Consider the following 23647-nt stretch of genomic DNA (forward strand, 5'->3'; position numbering starts at 1 on the left):
TGCTCCCGATAGGGGAGGGAGAACCTCAGCTGACCTTTGTGAGGTTTTCCCATTACTGATAGAAGAGGCTGTAGGAACGAACAACTTCCTGGGAGGAGCTTCCAGAATCTCTAATTGGATCCACATCTCCCTGGATTCTGTACCATGGCTTCCCTCACACCCGTATGTTTCTCTGGAGTTTGTTCCTAAGGTGTGCACAGCGAAAGAGAAGGAAATAGAGGAGAGGGCACTTGGGAAGGTGTAAGGCTTCCACCTCTGCCTCTGCTTTTCCCAGCAACATCCACAGCGATGCCCCAGAGGCTGCTGGAGCCTCAGGTACTCTTCCTGGGTTGAATCATCACAGAAAGATGACATTTTACACCACATAACTTTAGGGACGTGTGCTTCTCTGTCTTCTGGAAAATTAGAAGCCAACCTTGTATGGCCTCTATGGTAACTCAGAAAATGGATTTTTCCAGACCATCGTAAGCCATTTGTGCAATAGTCAGGAAGAGGGTTGTACAGATCCCGTGCTGTTTCCCCAGTCCTGGGAATGTCACTCTGAAGAATAGGAAAGCCTGGAAGGAGCCGACAAGCGCTTCTTGAGGGGTATGGAAAAAACGAAGACGGCCTTGGCAAGCCCTGATTAGAAGCCCACCGGAGGAGGCTGAGGTCTCTGGGAGAATCACACATTGCATTGTGGGAACCTGGCCTCTCCCTTTAGGGTCTTCTGCTGGTGTGCCTTTGGCTGTCTGGCACCTCTCCAGCCACAGGCCTGGGAGGGCTAAAGGGAGGAGGCCGGGTTAATTAGACTTCCCCCTTCTCTGGGGCTCTCTTGCTCTGTGGCTGACAGTGGTGGCTGTGGACCTGGAGGGCCGCCCTGTGTTGCCTGTAATGTGGGGATCAGGGCCCTTCCAGGAAATGGCCATTGGCCTTAAGCATGTGGGAGTGGAGCTCAGGGATGTCCAAATGTCTGTGACAAGTGAGAAGGGTGTTTTCTAGGACCCTGAAACCAGCTAGCAGAATGTCTAGCCAGATTTGTGCTGCAGTCTGAAGTGGCTCTCCCCTCAGATCCTATTTTCATCTTAGTTCATCTTCGTCTTCTCCTGGCAGGAGCCAGCGCGATTTTGACCACCCCGTGCCCATAGTACTTTCTGCCATAGTTGTTAACGTGCTGGCACTAAATGTTTGGGTTTGGGGGTTTTTTGAAACAAGGTCATATATGTCCCAGGCAAGCCTCTAACTCAGTGTGTAGCCAGTGATGACCTTGAACTTCTGATCCTCCAGCCTTCACCCCAAAGTGCTGGGATTAAAAGCATGAACCACCACACCCAGTTTCTTCGGCACTGGAGATCGAGCTCTGGACCTTGTGTATACCAGGCAAACATTCTTCCAATTGAGCTTCTCCCTAGGGGTTGACAAGGGATTTCTGTGTGTTCAGAGCATATACAGGGTTAGAGAAAGCGTTGGTCTGTAACTCCTGCAATCCTCAAGGAATTGAGTCCTTGATCTTTCTGAGACTCCAGAAGAACCTTGTGTGCTCTCCTCGGACAAATGCACCTGATCTTGCAAAGAATTTCAAGAGGTGCCCAGAGCCTGTGAGCACCACCTATAGAGCCCACACTTGCAGTCCGGCTTCTGTCTCAGACCGCCGTTTCCCCGGCTTTGCAGTTCGCATATAGAAAGAATCCAGAACCATGTGTGACAGGCAGTTCATGGTGAGCTGGTGCGTTCTGGCTGCTCGTGCCGCTTGGCGGACTCAGGGAGTGTTTCCTCGCTTGGAGACTCTCCAGCTTGTCATCTGGGGCAAGGTCTCACACACCCATCAAAGGGTGCAGGCAGGATGCCAGGCAGTTGCCTTGAAGGATCCCAGCGCCATCCCTTCCCTTTAGGAACACTGTGAACTGAGAAAGGGCTGGGGCCAGTGAGCATGGCTTGCCTTTGGTCCTCAGTCTGCTGTGACCTTGGGCCTGGTGGTAACCTCCTGAGTTGCGTTTCCTCATCTCCCAAAGAGGGATCCTGGGTACTGAGCAGAGCAAATGCTATCAAGTGTGTGAAATTTTGTTGGCACTGCCAATCAAGAGGTGTTCTCATGGCAACCAGGAGAATCTGGCCGACTTTGGGTATAGCTGGGCTAGGGGCAAGGTCATGTGGCCTTTTTCTTCAGGCCTAACAGATGCTCTGGAGGATGAAAGAATTCATTCCCCCACTCTTTCCCCTCACCTCAGCCTTCGTCCACCCAGGCATTGTGGGTTTGGGGGCTCAGACTTGCCGTCTGTAAGGAGTCCTGGGGAAAGAATGGTTTGACGAAGGATAAGTGCTGGACTATGTGAAAGATGGCATCGTCACTGTTTTAACCTGGCAGTTTCTCTTCTGTCCCCCAAATTTCAGACCATGTTGTCCTATTTCATGGAGCAGCAGCATAAGAGGAATTGGCATTCTCCCCGCTGCGGTGGCCCATCTCTGAGTTCAACGACATCTCAACTCTGTTAGTCAGCTGTTGCTATGGCAAAATACCAGAGGTGATCAGTTATGGGCAAGGCTCTGTTTGAGTTCACAGCTTCAGAGGTTTCAGGTAGTGGTCATCTGGGCCTGTGACAGGGCAGTACGTCATGGCAGGGAGTGTGTGGCTGAGGAAGCTGATCACCTCGTAGTGACTGGGAAGCAGAATTAGAGAGGAAAGCGCCAGGGTCCCAGGACCCCCCACGAGTCCCCACTTCTTAAAACTTCCACTACCTCCCAAGAACACCACAAGTTAGAGACTCGTGGCCTTTGAAGACGCTTATCCAAACCCTAGCATCCACTTCCCTGTAGGGAGAAAGTTGGCTGGTTTGATGCTGATTTGGCCTACTCCTAGTTGGCAGAGCTGTTCCTGTTTGCCTGACTGGCCTTGAGGACCTCAGTGTGGACTGGATTCATGGCTCTGGGTGCTGTCCAGAATGGCAGGACTGACTGGCCTCTTACGCACGAGAGCAGAAACCACACCCACAAACACAAACAAGAACACGGGCTCTGGGGTGTTACACACATCACTGACCCAAGAGCAACTGGAGACTCCTGCCCCAGAGATGGAAAGATAAGCACAGTGACCTTTGAAGGTCATCTTTTCCCTCCCCTATTCCTCCTGAGAGAATCTCTAAGGTACGCCCGTGGGAAGGCCACCACACACTGAGCAGGCAGGTCCCCGCTGCGACCTCTTATTCTTCCTCTGCCTGGAATGCATCTCCTTGTCTCCACTATGCTCTTTACCTTCAACAGGCCCCTTTCTTGGGCACGCCAGCCCACGCTCTGGTGTCTAGTTAACACACCAGGACCACCATAGTGCGAGGTGTTTAGTCATCTGTAGCCCTCCCCCGTGACCTTTTGTTTGTCAGACAAGATCATATGCTTCCTGAGAGTAGAGACCCACCATCACCAGTGTCCATGATACAGTATTAAAAAACAGGAGGCTGCCGGGTGGTGCAGCCCACGTCTTTAATCCCAGCACTCAGGAGGCAGAGGCAGGTGGGTCTCTGGAGGCCAGCCTAGTCTACAAAGCAAGTTCCAGGCAGCCAGGGCTATGCACAGAAACCCTGTCTCCAAAAAAAAAAAAAAAGAAAAAAGAAAAGAAAAAAAGAAAACCTTCAGGTATGTGATAGCCCTTACTAAGTCTTTGTGCTATAGAGGTATGTGGATAGGCTGTCAACATGGTGTGCTCTCAGAAAGCACTTGGATGCCCTGTTTCAGCCCCGCATCTGCTTACCGGACTGCTGGTATGGCTGTCAGATCCTGTGCATTTGACTGTAGGTTTCTGGGCATGTCAGTTTTCAGGAAATCCCCAGTGGCCATAAGCTTGACTGTACCTGGCATCCTGCCCGGCTGAGGTGTTCTTGGAGAGAAGAGTGGCATGGTGCCCAGCCTTGGCACCACAGGATCCCATTGGGCAGGTGTAGTCTGGGGCCTCTGCTGAGGTGGCAGGCGGAGAGCAAAGCCTGCTGGGATGGTTGCTCTCCCCACCCCACCACCCCATTCCCGGCTGGCTCCTGCAGTTCTGCATATATTCCCTTCACAATGGAGCCTTCCTTTTTGAACTCTACCAGTCTGTCTGGGCTGCATGCAGGCACTCCCAGTGAAGAAGGTACAGAAGCTTCTGATGTTGGGACCTGCTTTTTGGCTTTCCAGGCTCCCAGAGACACTGACCAGGGACGTTTGGCCTCCAGTGGCCAAACTAACCACAGGGCGTATAGTAGGCTAGCTCTTTGACTTCATGATCTGGTGGGGCAGAGGAGGGGTTCTTCCTTTTGGAACAAATGCCATCTTTTTGGAGATTGCCAGAAACTGTTTTTAAATCTGCCGTTTCTTCTGAGCTTTTGCCGGGTCCTGGCCTCCACGTCTGATGAGCAGGGCGTTGAATCCATACCATCCTTCCCCCAGTATTATTTCTGTGTGCGCCTTCCTGGGTCTGAAGCAGAGACTAGGTACCTTGACACATGGTCAGGTTTCAGAAAATCCTTGTAGACTTGTTTGTTTGGGTTTTTTTTTTTTTCTGTTCTTCTTTTTTGGGGATCTTGGGGCATCAGTGGCAGGATCTCATTTTGTAGTCCAAGCTATACTGGAACTTCCTATGTAGACCAGGCTGGCCTTGAGCTCACAGAGATCCACCAGCTGATTAGTATTCCTCTACATAGTCCCCTCCCCTAAGTAGAGACGTTCAGGCAGCCATCTGACTCACCTTTCCCACCAGGAACAAGTCTGAAAGTTTTATTGAAAAAATACACAGGTGCACACAGGGCTATCCACAGATACTTATTTGTGTGTTCTTGCTGGTCCTTGCTATCAGTTGTCCTGGCTGTATTTGTACCAGTTATATTAGTTCCTTCAGGCTGCTAGGACAAAATACCAGAGGCTGACTAGCTGACCCGCAACTACAATCCAGAGGCTAGAAACCTGAGATGAAGGTATCAGCAGGTTCAGTATCTGATGTGGACCCGGGCTGTGGTTCAGAGTGCCCTCCTGTGGGCAGGAGCAAAGGCTGCTCTGGGGATGCTTTTTAAAGGGCACTGGTTCCAGGACCCTTGTAATGTTAGCCTGTCCTGAAAGCCCCAGCTGGGAGGTTAGGGCTTCAGCATATGCTTGCAGAGGGGAGGAAACATAGCTGCCTAGACTCTTTCCTGCTCTGCCTCATTCTCCTGCTGAGTACTGGAGGGGGAAGGGCCCAGGCATTTACTCAAGGAGTGGAGTGTTCAAATTGAGGACGAGACCTTGGCATGCTGAACAGGGGCGGGACCCTTCTGACAGCGCCTGCTTTTCTCCCCACCCCACCCATCCCGACTGAGTGGTGCCCACGTGGCTCTCTGGGAGCATTTCCCAGCTTTGCTTTTTCCCTTTTTTTTTTTTTTTTAACTTTTATTAGCTCAGACTCTGGCTGCTGCAACCATATGGAGTTCCGCCGACAGCTGCTGCTCAGAGGGATGTGGCATTTTGATGTTTCTAACTTTATCTTTACCAGGATAGACATAGGAGTCCAGCTGAGACCCGGGAGTACCCAAGTGTGTTTCCCTGCAGAGGCGGACTCACTTTAAGGCAGAGGTCCATGTGCTATGGTTTGAATGTGACCTCCCAAAGATCCTGTGTTGCACAGCTAACCCCCAAATTCATGATGATAGTGTATGGGGAATGTGACCTTTGGCAGGTAACAGTAAGATGAGGTCATGAGGATGGCGCTCCTACGACAGACTGGTAGCTTGAGCTGGCACATGCTTGCCCTGTCTCTAGTCGAGACTGGTACGATACAGTAAGATTGCCTCTCCAGATGCCATGCTGTGGGCTTGGCTATCTGACCTCCAGTTCTGCGATCTCAATAAACCTGGAACTCTGTTTTGTATAAATTACCAACCTGGGACATTTTGTCACAGTAGCAAAAAGCAGAGTAAACGCCCTGCACACCCGGAGAGCTGCCCCTCACCCTGTGTCTCCTCCGTGTCTGTCTCCATCTTCCTGCCTCTCTACTTTTTGCTTCTTGTGGCTTCCCTTTGAGCCTCTGTGTCTCTCTGAGTCTCTCCCCGCTTAGTATCTCTGATTTCCCAGGGTAAAAAGCGGACTTTGAGAATGTCTCTTGGGACTAGATATGGTGGCATATGCCTTCTATACTAGCACTGGAGGGGTGTATATAGAAGGATCGGGAGTTTAAGACCAGCCTGGACTGCGTGAACCTCTATCTTAAAAAAATAAAGCTAAGCCAAGCGTGGTGATAGACACCTTAGGCTGGTGCATCTCTGAGTTTGAGGCTAGCCATGGCAGTTACACAGAGAAACGCTGTCTCCAAACAAAACAAAACAGTGTCTCTTGTTAGTCTGCCTGAGTTTGGTGAACTTCCCCTAAACCTCTCCAGACCCTACACACAGGAAGATGGGCAGCAAAGCTATGAGAATTGGAGGGTGTTCTAGGAGACACAAAGGGGTCTTGACTCATTCCCGTTGTCTAGATGGAAATACAGTGTGTAGACAGGGTGAGCAAGCTCTGGAGACGCAGTCTCTGGGTTCCTAGCCCGCAAACCATATTCATTCATTAACTTACACATTCTCTGTCTTTCTTTTTAAATCAGAGTGTCTCATGTAAGCCAGCTCGACTCTATAGAGCCAGAGATGACCTTGGATTTCTCATCCTCCTGTCTCCACCTCATGAGCGCTGGGATTACTGGCACATGTGGTGCTGGGGATCCAGTTCAGGGTCTCATCTAGGCTAGGCAAGCATTCTTCCAATTGCTCTGCATCTCTAGCCCCTTTTTAATTCCTTAAGTATTGACTCATGTTTTTTCAGATAAAATCTATAGTTGTATGCTGCCATGCTCCTTTGGAAAAAAAAATGTGGGATTAATATAGTGTTATTTAAAGTAAAAATAGTAGGCTTTTAAATATACTATAAAAAGCAGTATTCAGTCATTATGGAAAATAAGAAAATATAGATGAGCAAAAAGGAAAAAGAACAATTGGATTAATGTATTCAGTGATTGAGAACCTGTTCTTCAGGGAGCGGCTCCAGATACAGGGGCTCCAGTACGCAACCTGGTGGGAAAGGCCCCAGCAACAATTGTGTCCTGTTTTGCAGACGGTGGCTGGGACCCAAGAGGTCGTATCAGGCATATGTATTCAGCCATACAGCATGGTTGCTTTAGCTGGCAGTCGGAGCCGGCCTTTATAGGCCGGAGTGCTCATTCTAGAAAGGATAAAGGAACAGAAATGGCCTTGGTGGCTGGTGGGCCATAAGAGCTATATATGACCACTCAGATTCCAGCCCCTGACTTACTTATGATTGAGAGTGGCCACGGAATGCTCCCCTCCTCTCTGTGGAGCTTATAAATGGTCACATACGCTCTGGCTCAGCTGCAGAGAGCCAGGTCACCTGCCACCTTCGAACTTGATGTCTCTATGGATCACTATCCATAGCCACAGACTGCCCGTGGAAGTCCTTCAGACACCCCTCTTTCACCAAGGGGCACTAGGCAAGGGTTAGGACCTCAAAGGGAGAACCCCCCACCTCCCACAAATCTCTGGCCATTCAAGTTTGCTGTCTGGAGGAAGCCTGTATTCATACTGCCTGTTGGAAGGCGGGGCCTATGACTCCCCCCACCTGTTCTTTCTTCTAAGGTTCGACTATACACACTGTGCCTCATGGAGCTCTGGGCTTGAGCCTCAGGCTATCTCCTGGGCAGGAGCAGAGCCAGATGTCCTCCCTAAGTACTGTGGGCAGGTACCTAACTCTTAGACCTAAACAGTTTGAATTCTCACCCTGGACCTGTCCAACCCAGCACCTCTCCTGCCATGGTCTATGATAGTCACAACACACCTAGTGCCCCTGCCCCTTTGTTCCCTCAGTTGTATAAGTGTGAAAGCTGGGGCTGCCCTGGGAGATGGTGGTGCACGCCTTTAGTCCCAGCACTCAGGAGGCAGAGGCAGGAAGATCTCTGAGTTCAAGACCAGCCTGATCTACACAGCTAGTTCCAGGATGGCCAGGGCTACACAGAGAAACCCTGTCTCGGGGGGAGGGGGGAGGCAGGCAAGCAAGCTGGGGCTGCAAAGGATACTTGAGAAAGCTTTCTATTCCTCCTCCCCCTCCCCGCCCCCACCCCACCCCAGTAGAGCTAGCTCAGGGCAGTTCTGATAGGTTCCTTGACCACCTTATCCCACTCTGGCTATGATTCCAGCACCCTGGACCCAAACAACCCTTTCTCTCTCACGAGAAGAATGGTCAGTGGAGGAGAGAAGGAGCTCCTACACCCCGTTTCGGGAGAAGCCTTGGAAGCCTGTGCCTTCCAGTGACTCATGCAACGTTTTTCCAGGCTCCCTGGGTTGGGGCAGGTAACTTGGGTCCCCCGCCTTACGAGCAGGGTGAAGAGCTCCTTCTAGGGCGTAGAGGCCCCACTCTGCTGTGGCAGGAGCAGGAGAGTGGTAAGGGCAGGGCAGACGTTGAAAGATGGTGAACACTGCTATCCTGAGCACGTTCTCTGGGCGACACACTGGCAGAACCTCATTTCTTAACCTTAAGTATGAGAACCATGAGGACTGGAATGACGAACTGGCATTCGACGGCTCATGACCTCATGTTGGAGCATAACTGTGCCCCTGCCCCGGCAGCCCAGCAACACCCAGAAAGTAGAGTACTAAAGCCGTTTGGTGAGTAAGGCCAGGTCCCCCTCTCTCAGGTTTCCTGCACAGGCAGCTTTCTGCCCAGTCCGCACCACCGTCATTCAGCCCCACTCAGGTCCCCGTGCCCAGCCTCCCGTACACAGCTGCTGTAGAAGCAGCCTTAGTAAGCGTGTGTAGAAGTTGAGACTCTGTGAGCTGAGGCTGGTCAGGAGCCCCACTCCCTCTACCAGGTCCTCCAGCACAGCCTCTCAGACCAGGGCAATAGGGGAAAGGCAAGAACAGTGCGATGAGACAGGAACCAGAGCTTGACTTAAGCGTCTGAAGCAGTGCCTGCCATCGGCCTCTTGACTATTCAGGGCAGTGGTTCTCAACCTTCCTAACGGCGGGCTGCGACCCTTTAACACAGTTCCTCACGTTGTGATGACCCCCAGCCATAAAATTATTTCATTGCTACTTCGTAACTGTAAATTTGCTACTGTTATGAATCGTAATGTAAATATCTGATATGTGACCCATATGAAAGGATCATTCAACCACAAGGGAGTCACAACCCACAGGTTGACGATTGCTGACGTCAACACTCCTACCTATTAAAGAGCATCAGCTAGAATCAAAGACGCCCTGAGTGGATCTGGACTCCATCCAGGGCTCTCAGGACACAAGAAAAGATGTGGTGTCCATCCCTACTGAGCGCTCACAGACTGCCAGGGTCCAGGTATCCCCTCCCCCCCTTCCCAGACTGCCTGCATTTATTTCTCCCTGTAGCAGTTCCAAGGAACTTCATTCTGGGTGTGCCCCACACCGTGTCCTTAGTCCCAGTTCCTCCAGACTCTAATCCCCGCTCGTTTAGTTTTTCTGGGTCGTACCAGTCTGCTGAACTTCTATTATTCCCAGCTGTAGATGTAAGTCGTTCATGTCCTCCTGGAGCAGTGGTGGGCAGCACACTTGCCCAGGGGTTTCCAGGAAGCTGCAGACCCATCAACCTTCAAGAACCAGAGGGGGCTGGCTTGGGATATGGGAACTCAGACACAAAACCATCCAAGTTACCTTTTCCAAGAATTCCCACCTCTCAAGAATGGTTTCTGCTGCCTGGAAATCAGCCCAGTTTAACAGGGCAAAGATAATAGAGTAGAAATGGTTTGGATTTGGATGGGGTAGGACATTTCATCGGTAAGTTGCTCTGTGAATTCCATGAACAGAAGAAGGGACTCTGGAGAATGGGACCTCAGGAGGAAGGAACCCTGGAAAGGAGAAAGAAGGCATTAGGGTGGGCTTTCAGACAATTTTCCAGGCATAGAATATGTGTGTGTGTGAGTCTGTGTGTGTCTGTGTGTCTGTGTTGCTATCAGTCAAGCCCAGAGCCAGTTTCTTGCTAATTACATTGTCACTGAACTCCATTTCCAGCAGCCAGAAATTGTGCTAGGAAACTGTCAAAAGGCCAACAGGGAAACCCAGCGGATCCAGGACCGCCATCAGAACAGATGTGGAACAGACCTGTAGCAGGTTCTGCCTAGCTGTGCTTATGCTGGAAGGTGGCTGCTGTGGGAAGTGCTCAGGGCAGGGTAAAGGACACTGGCTGGGCGCACTGGACTGCTGCTAGCCCTCTGGCCTTGGCCGTCCCCCCTCCTGCATCTCGTTCTTCTCTACTTCACTCATTTCTTTCCTCCCTGCCAGTGTCCATGGAAGTGGTGGGACACGCTCAGGAGCCTTCTGGAAACCGGGCAAAGGTCCCTCCCATCCTCAGGGAGCATGACTGCCTCCTCCCTGTAGCTTTGATAGCTGTTTCCTTGCTGCTGCAGCAGTGGTGGCAGTGACCTCTGGAGCATCAGGTCCTAAGGAATAGGGCTGTGTGGGGATGATTCTGCTGGTTTCTGGTGGCAGGTAGGGAGTGGCGTTCCATGACTCCTGCTGAGAAGCACTCAGGAAGAGCATCTGTGACTGTTCCCACTGTCCAGAGTGAAAGACAGCTGAGCTCCACTCAGGCAGGGCCTCACTCAGTCAGCTGAGGGACCTGGGGATCCCTCCCCTTTCTGGAGCTGGGAGTGAGCTGGATTCCAACTGAGTTCCTCATCTAGTCTGAGTCATCTCTCGGGCCCAGAAGAACAGCAAGAGGCTGGGTCCAAATGCTGGAGATTTGGCTTTGACTTTGACCTTGCCTCTACTGTCGAGATTTGAAATGATAAAGACCCTACTTCACTGTGGCACAAACTTTATGTGTCCCCTTGGCTAGACTGTGACACCTAGTCTGAAGAGCCATTGGTCTAGATGTGTCTGAAGGTGTCTTTAAATGTAAGGAGCGTGTAAATCAGTAGACATGGCATTTTAAGAAGAACGTTGTCTTCTGCAGCATGGATGGGCCACATTCGGTCAGCTGAAGTCCTACGAGAAAAGACACAGGCCCCTGAGAAAGAAAGTCTGCCTCCACACATCCTTTAGCGGCAGAAACAAGACAGCTCTGCCAGGTCTTGGGTAGGCCTCCAGCCTGTCCTCCTGCTCCACAGATTTCAGAGTTGCCAGCCCCCACAATCACATGACCCAAGTCCTTAAAATAAACCAAGTTCCCTCTCCCTCTCTCCCCCCTGTACACACGCACATACATCTATTGGTTGTTTTTCTGGAGAACACTGTCTAATATAAGTAACTCCCAGGGGCTGGTAGCCAGAAGTGGAGTTAGACACTTCTAGGGGCTCTGGGCTCCTTCTGTCCCAGCTACTTCCTCACTGAGGGAGACGACCCTCTCGACCTCATTTCCTCACTCTGAGAAATGGACTGTTCCTGTGAGGTCTCCCTTGTGAAGGAGCCAGAGGGTCCTCCAAGTCATTCCTCAGCCTCTCCTTGAATCCTTTGGTGAAGGAACAAACCTTTTATCTAAATGGGCAGACTTTACCATGGGACAGGATAATGGACTTGAACGGGTTTGCCAGAAGGTATAAACAGATGATTTTATTATTTCCCAAGAGGAAATGCAAAATGCCAAGAATTCAGGGAATTCAGGAGCCTGGGGACCTCTGGGACTTCTGCCCCTGCCTGCGTTTTCTACAGAATCCCAGTTGTACAAGAGGCTCTGGGAAAGAGAGAGAGACTTAGGGGATCAGTTGGGGGTGTCCTGTGAATGCTACACCTGTCTGAATCAGAAAAGCTGGGAGGAGGGCAGCGAGACTCAGCTGCAAGAGAACTGCGCACAGAGGTCTGTTCAGTCCTAGCACTGAAAGAGGAGAATCACAGGAGCCAGAATGTCTGAGAGGGGGTGGGAGAGAGCGAGTTCTTGAATTCTTTGTTTCTGCTCTCCTGCTTCCTGCCTCTGGGCTCTTTCCAAAGAGTGACTAGGGAACTAGCCCAGAACTGGGTCTCATGCCTGTCTTGACCCATGTTAGGGGGAGTTGTGACCCTGGGGAATTAATCCAGTTCTCTGATTTTCTTTCTTTTTTTTCTCCTTTTTTTGGTTTTTCGAGACAGGGTTTTTCTGTGTGACAGCCCCAGCAGTCCTAGAACTTGCTATGTACACCAGGCTGGCCTCGAACTCAGAGATCCGCCTGTCTCTGCCTCCCAAGTGCTGGGATTAAAGGTGTGGGACACCACCACCTGGCTGTCCTCTGTTTTTCTAAAGAGAACATTCTTTTATAGTTATTTGTTATTACTGTAGTTTCTTAGGTTATAATTAAGTTACACTTGGCAGTGATGGGGTATCTGTATCTAAAGAAGGCGCTTTTTTTTGGACTTATTTATTTAATTTTAAATGTATGAATGTTTTGCCTACCGTATGTCTGTGTATCCTGGTGCCCTTGGAGGTCAGAGGGGGGGTGAAGGATCCCTTGAGAGTGGAGTTTAAGGATGGTTGAGCACCAGCATGTTGGTGCTGGGAATCAAACCCAGGTCCTCTGCAAGAGCCCTCAACTGCCAGTCCATCTCTCCAACCTCTAGAGTGTGTTGTTGTTTTAACCTTTATTGTGTGTGTGTGTGTGCGCGTGTGTGTGTGTGTGTGTGCGCATATGCATGCCACAGTGAATATGTGGAGGTCGAGAGTAGCATGAACCAGTTCTCTCCTTCCACTATGGAACTGTCAGTCTCACTGGTAAGGGCCTTTACCTGCTGAGCCATCTTACCAGCCCAGAGGATGTCATTTTTAAAGACTTAAAACATAACTGGCCAGGTGTAGTGATGCACACTGTTAGTTCTAGCACTCAGGGAGCAGAGGCAGGTGGATCTCTGAGTTCAAGGCCACCGTGATCTACAAAGCAAGTTCCAGAACAGCCAGAGCTAAATAGAAAAAAACTTGTCTTGAAAAACCAACACACACACACACACACACAGCTAGTAAACTTCACTGGGTGAAGCTATCAAACGTTGCCCATAGCATCTTTGCTAAGTGGAGGAGCCACACTTACCATCACTGAGGACCAGTATGCCTGATACTTGGCTGTAAGAACCTCCAAGGCTCAGCATGCTTTAGCAGAGCCTGAATGTGATAAGCTACCCCATGGAGAACAGTGGCTATAAAAGGGAATTCGAGAACCCCACCTTTGCCCCTGTCCCTCAGCCATACTGAGGAGGTTAGACAGGCTGTGGTGCCTCTGTTAGCAATTTCCTGCATTGATTTCCACACAGTGGTCTGACTGGCATAGGCCAGCTGGATGCTGACGGACGTCTTCTAGGCACCAGGCTCCATGGACTCATGAGCGTGGTAGACACGAAGCAAGACTGTGGGACCGAAACCAAGGCTGGGTGATGCCATCCTGGAAGGAGGCTTCCTCTTCAAACGGGGCCCTTCATGCACAGGGGGTTTCTCTTGGGAGAGGGACTATAGCAGTTATATTTGTTTATGGTATATTTATTTATGGTAATTACTTTTGCAATTGGCTTTGCTTTAGTGACCCCCAAATCTGAGTAGTGTGTTTGGCTCTCAGTCTGATGCCCACCCCTCCTTCTAGATGTACCCACTCTCCATGTCCTCCCCTTTGGTGTTGTTAGGGGAATGTTTGAGTGAATATGCACACATAGGCTACTTACTGAGTGCACATTCTGGGAAACCCATCATTGGGTGTTTTTATTATGCAAAATCCTAGAGTTACATGCATGTACCCCGGCTGTACCAGGTGGTTCACTCCACGTGGCCTCAGTTGCAGTCAAGAGTGAGATCACTCAGGAAGTAAAAGCGCTTACCACACCAGACTGGCAACCTTAGTTTGATCCCCGATGAAAGCAGAGAAACAACTCCACAAAACTTTCCGATCATGTATCTACATGCACACACTACACACATGCATACATACAGGTTAAGAAAAAAAGCAGGGGAGACACGGTGAGTCTGATAGTGCTCTAAGGAGGTGGGGCAGAAGAATGGCAGATTCCAGGCTAGCCTGGGCTACATAGAAAGACTCTCTTTAGAAAAGAAAGAGAAATATTAGATAGATCCAAGGCAGCTGTTGGTGCAACAGTGTAGCGTCCTGTTTCAAGGTGAAGTTGCATAAGCAGGAATACATACTAAAATAGCCAGAGAAATAGACTCATACATATCTACTCTACGTGCAAGGCCTGAGAAGCCTGGCCCACCCACCAAGAGTCTGCATCACGTGACTTGGGCTTCTAGCCTCTAAAACTAGAAGACTCTCCAGGGAAAGTTAAAAGGAACCAGCCAAGATTGTGAAGTCATCCTGACCTAGACCTAGGTAACTTAGAATAAATTTTGTTCGTTATAAAGTGAAATTCTCAAGTGCATTCGTGTCTGCCGCTTTTCTCTCTTTAAAATCTTATTTTTAGGGCTGGAGAGATGGCTGAGTGGTTAAGGGCATATACTGCTCTTCCTGGGGACCAGAGTTCGATTCCTGGCACCCACGTCAGGCGGCTTACAACTGCCTGTAAGCCCAGCTCCAGGGGGACCTGACACCTGACCTCTGCAGGCAATTTTGCATTTGTGTGCACATACCTACCTCCAAATACACATAATTAAAATGGTAAAAATATTTTTCACCTTATTTTTATTTGTGTGTGTCCATGCTGTACATGCGTGGGTGCACATGTCACAGAATGTGTGTGGAAGTCATAGGATAACTCTGGAGTCTGTTCTCTCCTTTCACCTTTACATGGGTTCCAGGAATTGAACTCAGATCCCCAGCCTTGCACAGCAAGCGTCTTTACCCCCTGAGCCATCTTGCTGGCCCTTTTCTCCTTTCATCCTTCCTGTTTTTAAGAGTCAAGGTCTTGTGTAGCCCAAGCTATAGTCAGACTCTCTCTGTAACCAAGGCTGGCCCTGAACTCCGGAGCTAGCCTCTGCCTCCAGGCACCATTCCCACCATGATACAGTGTTCTCCTATGTCATGTTGTCTGTGGTGCCACCACACAGTGGGAGTTTGCTGTGTTCTGTTGTTATCTCCGGGACCTCTGTTTTGTTCCTAGTCCACCGTTATGGAATCATAATTACGCAGTTTGTACCTGCACTGAGGTTTTCTCAGTTAATATTCAGCATGCCGCAAATCCAGGGTTGCCTTAAGCTTTTGTTTATGTATTTCCTTTTTGGATTTTTTGAGACAAGATTCCTCTGTGTAGCCCTGGCTGTCTCGGAACTCACTTTATAGACGAGGCTGCCCTCGAACTCAGAGATATGCCTGCCTCTGCCACCCACCACTCTACACCGACACCGCCCAGCCTGTTTCCTTACGCTTTTAACTTACCAGTTTCTTGATCCCTATCATGAATCTAGCAAACTTATACAGCCTGCATCCAAGAGCAAGGCGGTATTAACTTAGGTAATTAAACTTTCTTAAAGGTCTTTTTCTTCTGCAGGTGCTGGAAATCAAATCCAAGCATTGGAACACTGGGCACATACATTCCCATAGATCTCGCCCCAGGTCTCCTAAATTTTTTGAAGTGATTTTCTAGATGTAACATCTCCCATTTTTTACAACATATTTTTATATTTTAGACCTATTTATTTTATTTCATGTGTGTGTTTGCCGGCATGTACACCATGCTCATGCAGTGTCCGTGGAGGACAGAAGAGGGCATCTGATCCCCTGTAACAGAATATTATGACCGTCACATGGGTCCTGGGAATCGAACCCTGGTTCTCTGTGAGAACAGCCAATGCTTTTAACCACTGAGTCATCATTTCTCCAACTCCCGTATCCAATTTTCTTAAATTTCTCAATACCCATCCTAAAAAAGCAGAACTTCAATGGATTTCTAACCCATTATTAAATATCAGTAAATTCAGCTTTTAGATGCAACTATGAAGTTCTCTCAACACATTTTAAAGCTGTCATAAATTTAACTGAATTTTCTTTCAGTGTTCTGCTTAAAGTCTAAAGACCAAAATCAACTGGTCATTTTTTATTACTTTTGTGTGTATTGGGCGTGTGAGTGTACACGTGCCAAGGCCCACATGTGTAGTCCACATGTAGTCCCCATGTCTCTTCTCTCCTTCTATAATACACGTCATCGGGCCTGGCAGCGGCACCTTCGTACTCACTGGGTTGTCTTGCCAGCCCCTCTTTTCTGCTTTGTTGGGTTGTTTGTTTGTTTTGGATGGTTTCATATGTGTATATAATGTAGGCAGGACAGAAACCCCAACAAGCAGGCCCTCATGTTACACCACATCTGTAAGTTTTACCACGTGCTACCACGTGTAGTACCATGAGCTGAAACCAGGAGGACCCTGGTTCAATTTCCAGCACCCACAATGGCTCACAGCCATCTCTAACTCCAGGTCCAGGGGCTCTTAAATCCTTTTTTCTGGCCTCCAAGGGCACTGCTTACATGTAATACACAGACATACATACAAGCAAAGTATCACACATAAAATAATAAAATATGTTTTTATAGGGGGCTGGAGAGATGGCTCAGGGATTAAGAGCACTGGCTGCTCTTTGAGAGGTCCGAGTTAAATTCCTAGCACCCGCATGGTGTCTCACAACCATCTATAATAGGATCTGATGCCCTCTTCAGGTGTGCAAGCATACAAGCAGAACATTCATACATAAAATATAAATAAATCATTTTCTCAAACACATTTTTATAAAAACATAAACACTAAACAAATTTACCGCCTGAATTTTTTTGAGATAGAATCTCACTGCGTAAACCAGGCTAGACCTAGACTCAGAGATCTACCTGCCTCTGCCTCCCAAGCGCTGGGATTTAAGGTGTGCACCACCACACTTGGCCTCTATGTCTTTGAGGGTTTTTCCCCACTTGTTGGTATTTTTTTTCCAGTCCTGAGAGTAAAACTCAAGGATTCATATGTGCTGAGCAAGTATGCTATTATTGGACATCTCAAACCCATTCCAGTTTCTTGGGTTTTGTTTTGTTTTAGTTTTGGGTTTGTTTTTTTTGTTTGTTTTTTGTTTTGTTTTGTTTTGTTTTGTTTTGAGACCAGGTTTCTCTGTAGCTTTGGAGCTTGCTGTGTAGACCAGGCTGGCCTCAAACTCACAGAGATCTATCTGCCTCTGCCTCCTGAGTGCTGGGATTAAAGGTGTGTGCCACCCCCATCCAGCTCCCACTCAGATTTTTAATTATATGTAGGAGGATTTTGTATGCATGTGTGTATCTGCACCACCTGCGTGCTTGGTACCTGAAAGGATCAGAAGATGGTGTTGGATCCCCTTATGCTGGAGTTATGGATGGGTGCAAACCACACTCTTGCTGCTGGGACCTGAGCCTGGCTCCTCTGCAAGAGTAACAAGTGCTCTCAACAGCTGATACATCTCTTTTCCTTATCTTATTTTTATGTGTATATGTCGTTTGCCTGCTTGTATGACTGTGCACCACATGCATGCCTGGTGCCCACGGAGGCCCGAAAAGGGCTTCAAATCCCTTGGGACTGCAGACAATTTTGAACTGTCCTGCGGGTGCTGAGGATCAGGCCCATGTCCTCCGGAAGAGCAGCCAATGCTCTTAGCCTCTGAGCCATTCCCGGACTGAGCTGCTGTGTGACCTGATCACTGACAGAAGCTCCAGAACCGGGGGAGAAGGGAGCAGAATGCGAAGCAGCGCCAGCCTTCGTGGCTCTCTGACCTCCGCAGGTGTCAGCAGTGGCTCGGGAGCCCCTTTCACCTGTTGAAGCCTTGAGAAAAGGGCTGCCATGACTCAAGCCACTGTGCTAGGTGTCTAAGGCTGCCGGGACCAATCACCACCAACTGGGTGGTCTCAGGCAACGGGATTTTGTTCTTTTCTCCCTACGGCTTCAAGATGTCACCGCGTCCCTCCCAGCTCTGCCTCGGCCTTCTCATTTATTCTCATCCATCTATCTGAGGACCCCTGGGTTGGGTTTGGGGAAACCTGGAGAAACAAAGGCAGTGTCTTCTCAGAGTCCTTGAGTTAATCTCGTCTACCAGTGAGGTCACCTTCGCAGGTCCTGGGTGCAAGAGCATGGGGTGTCTTGGGAAGCAGGAAAGGCACTGTTTAGCCCTCTGCATCCACGGATCCGTGTGTGTTTCTCACACTGGAGGTGTGTGTATATCGCTGGCCTCTCTGCTTTCTCTGTGACACTTGGTAGCCACCCTTCCTCCCAAGACACCGTTCTCTTCCTAGGAAGCTTAGCTCAGGATCTTCAGCTCAGAACCGCCCTGACTTCTCTCCCTGGAAGCTTCCTGGAGCTGTTTCCTAACAGCCCCAACATTTCCTCCCCTCCCCCGGGACTCCCCTGGAAGGAGAGTTCAGACACCAGCTGCAGCCAGGTGTCTTCCTGGTGGGTCCCCCCCCCCCTTGAGAAAAGCTGCCTGGGTGCCACTGGGCCTGGAGGAGTCTGCCTAGCTGCTTCCTGTTTGCCCTCTGGACATTAATTAATTTCTTTCTGCGGGGGTGGGGGTGGAGGGGGGTTGTGCTTGGTCACAAGCTCGTTAGGCAGCTTTGCACTCAGGAGACTGTGGCAATGCCCTGCATGGCATCTGGGCTCTCGTCTGCCACTCCAGTTAGTATTCAGGGTGGCGGCCTCCCTCCTCTCCCCCGTGTTGATGCGGAAACTGTAGAGTCATGCCTGGAAGAGAGATGTCAGCTTATTCCCTACAGGGCAGGTCTCTGAAAGAAAAGGGGGAGTTGGGGTTTAAAATAGAAAGTGCCTAGCTGTCCCCTCTGTGACTTCTCCTGCAGAATTCCCTTCACACACCTCAGTTGACAGTCCCTCTCCAAAACAGAGGACCAACCATGAGAACCCTGCACACACAGACAGCTCGTTGGAGCTGGTCCTAGAAGGAAGGGATACAAGCTTCCTGAAGAAAGGTCAGAAGCCACTTTCTCCCTCAGCCTGAGGATTTCACCAACCATAGGTCAGAGGTTGGCCTTAGAGTGATGTTTTGGGGAGTGCCCTCCCCTCTACATGCCCCCTCCCATACCTGTGCCTGCATCCTTTCAGAGAGAGCGACTCAAAGTCTACACGCAGGAAGAGTGACCTGGCGTGGGGAAGGGGGGTGAAGGCCGTTCACACACGGTCAGCACAGTGCTGAAAATGTCCTGCAGCCATATTGTGCTGTCCCTGGACCCGGCCTATTTTGCACCCATTGATGTAGAGATCTGAGTTGTCCCCTTTCCAAATCAGAGTCACAACAGCCCAACTCAGCTCCCATCCCAGGAGAAGGCCATTCTGAAGTTCTTAAGTGTCCCCAGATAACACCTTCAGGACTGAGCAAGTGGAGGTGGGGAAAGGAAATAGGATAACTACCATGGAACCTGAGCCTCATCTCTGAAATTGAACTGCAGGATCCCAAGGAAATGAACTCGGTGGGAAAGGACAAAAGAGATCAAGATGGGGTGGGGGGCACAAAATAAGCTGCTAAGGAAGATTAGTGAGCAAAAGGAGAACCGCAGAGAGCTGGAGTGCAAGCTGACTTTTCCATCCTTCCCAGCAACAGTAAATGTGGCAGTGGTACCACGGAAAGTGAGCTCAGAGGTGTGGAAGGCCCTGAGACCATGAATTACTGAAAATTATCCAGAAAAGATAAACATAGAGGCATTGAGAGCCAACTTCAGTTTGCCTTAGAAAGCAGAAGCGGAAAAAACTGTAAAAAGAAAGATCCCAAGTTTTCTCTTGACAGTGATTTAGAAGAGAAATATTCACCATTGAACACACAGAAAAAAAAAAATCTAATATCCAATCAAGTACACACTTTCATCCCAGCTGCTTTAGAAGCTGAGACAGGAGGATCACTTAAGCCCAGGAGTTTAGGACCAGGGAAAACAACATAGTAAGGTCTTAACTCTTAAGGAAACAGAAATTTTAACAACCAAGTATAATAAATAGGGCTGGGAAAGCCAGACATATATGTGCTTTCTTCTTCCTGCTAGGATAGTGTGCATATTTGCAGGCCTGGGTCTTGCGTTCTTTTTTTCAAATGGAGGCAGAACATACATGATATAAAGTTTATCAGTTTAACCTTTTTAGTGTTTTGGTGTGGTGCTAGGGATGGACCCTAGGACCTTAGCATGCTGTGCAAGCATCTTCGGCTGGGCCACAGCCCGGCCCCTCTCCAGTTAGGTGTAAAGTTCATTCAGACCATGCGGTTCGTCTCCAGAGCTCATCTTACAAAGCTGAAACTCAGCATCTGTTGATCAGTAGTCCCACAGCCCCCGCCCGTTCCCAGGCAACCACTGCTGTGGTATCTCTGTTAACTACTGTAGAGACCTCATACAGGTGGACCACACAGGATTTGCCCGTTCCGCCGCTAGCTTATGGCGTTCAAACTAATGTTCCCTCTCCTCTCTTGTGAGTGTGCAGTGTCTCTGAGACCCTGCCTTCAACTCTCCTAGCTGTGTATCCAGACATGGAATTGCTGGATCTTGTGATAATCCTGCATTTAATTGTTTAGAAACTGCCATACCACTTTCTGCAGAGGTCACCCCAGTTCGCATTCCTACCAGGAACGCACAAACGCCCCAGCTTCTCTCCTTCTTCCCAGTGCTCATTACTTCTGGGGGCCTTATGGAGGGCAGGGCCTCTTGGATCTGAGAACTAGATCCAGCCAAAGAAGACAGGTCGGTTTCTATTGAGAAAACTGAGTGGTAGTGGGGTTTGGGAGGCAGGGGTTGGGCACTGAGAAGCTGTGGGACAGTAGGGGTAGTTGGAGAGTCGGGACGTTTTCTAGAAATGTGAGATCATCATGAAGGGGAAGCCTATTTGATGACTGAGAGCGTCACGACGATACCAGCTGTCATTGGCCTCCTGGGAGACACAGCTGCGGTTTGGTGTGTCAAAGGCAGGCCTGTGCAGTCCTGGTGTTGGAAAAGTAGCTGGAGAAACAAGACTCCATCAGCCTCGAGGGTCTGCATTACTGAATACCCACGGGTGGCCAAATACCTGACATTTTTGAAGTTTCAGCATCTGTGTCAGGAAAGAGCCCTCTGCCTACTCTGAGGGGGATGGGTGCTGGGTGGCTGAGGGCGAGAAGCAATGGGGAGTGTGCAAGCCCAGGGCTGAGCTCTGGGTGCCAGTGAGTGCACAACTGAGTATCCAGTACCAGTTTTGGTCAGCATTGCTACATTCACATTTAAAGTAAGACCAATATAATAATAGAAGCTAGAGAGGCGGCTTGGTTAAAATGCTTGCTCTGTAGGCGTTAAGGACTAGAAGTTCAGATCCCCAGAAGCCCACTGTCTTAGTCAGGTCCCCATTGCCGTGACAAAACACCGTGACACAGACAACTTACAAAATAGAGCATTTGATTTGGGATTCACAGTTCCAGAGGGTTAGAGCCCATGACCGTCGTGGTAGGAACATGGCACAAGCAGGCAGGCACGGCTCTGGAGAAGTAGCTGAGAGTTTATATCTGAACCTACAAGTACCAGGTAGAGAGAGCTAGCTAGGTATGTGTGGCCTGGGCTTTTGAAACCTCAAAGCCTGCCCCCCAGTGGCACATCTCCGACAAGGCCACACCCTGATCTTTCCCAGCACTTCCAACAACGAGACCAAGTATTCAAACTCATGAGCCTTTGGGAGCCATTCTCACCCAAACCACCACAGCCACAAACATATGGGGTTGGCATGGCAGCCAACCTATAATTCCAGCCATCTCGGCCAGCTCTGGGTTTGATTGAGAGAGCCTGCCTCAGTGCCTAGGTGGGAGGGCAAAGGCGCTTGCTGACACCAACCTTATGCGGTGCTCATGCACCCACATACATGCAAAAGCATACACATAGGTCTGCGTGTCATACACACATGCAAAGTGGGGGAAAACAACTACGACAATGACAGCAATAGCAGCCACCAAGATCAGAAGCCCCCAGTTATAGTAACAGGCTGCAGAAGGAATGCGCTGGCCCACACGAATGTTGACATTAAAGAGCTTTGAATATTTCTCTCACAGATGGGAATGGATTCTCTCTCTCACGCACAGGTTGTTACAAAGTGGGTCAGTGCTTTATCTACTCGGGTTCATGCTGTGTGATGCTGTCTGCAGAGTCACAACAGACTGGGAGACCTTTGCCAAGTGTGGCCACCCTGCATTGAACTCCCCAGTCTCTAGTAACATGAGCTAAATATAAATTTCTTGATAAGTTACACAAACTCAGGCATTCTGTTACAGCCACAGAAAATACAGGGGGACAAGTTCTTGGGTCCTTGTCCCCATGTTGCGAGTTCTCTCGGGTGGAAAGGCTTGATTGAAAATGTTTTGTCTCGCAGACACCAGCTATAGGCATGGGCCCCCTCTCCACTGTATCACCACATAATCTGTGCCCACATGGACCAGGCACTTCACTGGAGGGTGGGGCATAGTTGTAATAGGCAAAGCTAGCTATATATCCAGAGGGGTTTTCAGGATGCAGTCAAAGCCTTCCCTGGGTTCAGCTCCCAGCACCCACATGGAGGCTCGCTACTGACTGTACCCCCAGTTCCCTCCTCTGGCCTCGCTAGTACCAGGCATACTTGCAGTACACATACATTCAGGCAGACACATGTTCACATGAAATAAAAATAAGTAAATATTTGGTGGGTTGTTTTGTTTTCTAAAGACGGGGTTTCTCTCTGTATTCCTGACTGTCATTCAGTAGACTAGGCAGCTGTGAATTCAGAGATCTGCCTCCCAGAGGACTGGGATAAAAGGTGTGTGCCACCATGCCTGGTTAAGTAAATCTTTTTTTTTTTTTTTTGAGGGGCTCTAAAGGACTTGCTTGTTAATTTAAAATTAGTAGCAATAAAAAAGAGGGCAGTGTTTCTGGAAAGATCTATAATTACAGTTAGACAACAAAAGGAGAAGGAAGTTCTGAATAGGAAATACATAGAGACAGAAAGCAGGTAGATGATTGCCCTGTGCCTGAGAAGGGAGAATTGGGAATAGGGTAGTGGTTACAGCGTTTCCTGGTAAGGAAGATGTTCTGAAATTTATTGTGGTAGTTGCACAAATGAACATGCTAAAAGCCACTGAAGTGTTTTTCTTTCTTTTTTTTTTGTTGCTGAAAATTGAACCCAGGGCCTCACACATGCTGAGCATACAATCTGCCACTAGCTATGCCTCAGCCCCAGACTCTGTCCTATAGATGAGTAAATTGTATGTGGATCACATTCTCAACAAAGCTGCTTTTTTATATTTTAAAAAAATAATAACAAATTTACATATGAGAGAAATAGATTTTTACAAGAATTTTCCAAAGGAAAATAAAGACTAAGAAGAAGGCTGTTTCCTGTTGCAAATGTCTGATGCCTTGCTCCCTAGCAGCAGCTGGTCTCCAGGGCTGCAGCTGCTGCGTGCCGGCTGTCACAGCAGGTTGTTGTTCGGCCTGGGATCTGTGCAGAAGGCTGGGGTAACAGGTTATGTCACTGGGAGAGGCCCTTGAAGACTCTCGGATTTCTCAAGGATCCCGGGCTCCTCCCGAGGACTTTAAAGGCTCTGACTTCCAGTTTAAATCTATGCTTGCCCTTTGGAAGTCCATAGCCTTGACTGTAGGCTCATTATTTCTTGTCCCATTGCAGAATGTTCCCCACACCTTATCAGAGCTCATGTCATGTGGGGCCCCACCTCCTTAAGATGTCCTGTGTGCCTGCCACCTCTAGACACAGCCTTTCAAGTCAGGGAACAGTTTGTGGCTTGGGGCTAGCCCAGCTACACCCTTCTAGCAGAGCT

At 49.2% G+C, this 23647-nt stretch overlaps 1 protein-coding gene across 1 annotated transcript in view; it reads left to right on the forward strand.

The window, feature by feature from the left end:
* Window positions 1–23647, forward strand: part of Lrrc75a (leucine rich repeat containing 75A) — a 43069-nt gene that overhangs the window by 1549 nt on the left and 17873 nt on the right. The window lies entirely within an intron of this gene.

Source organism: Myodes glareolus, chromosome 9 (assembly GCF_982192425.1).
Source record: "Myodes glareolus chromosome 9, mMyoGla1.1, whole genome shotgun sequence".
Taxonomy (NCBI): Eukaryota; Metazoa; Chordata; class Mammalia; order Rodentia; family Cricetidae; genus Myodes; species Myodes glareolus.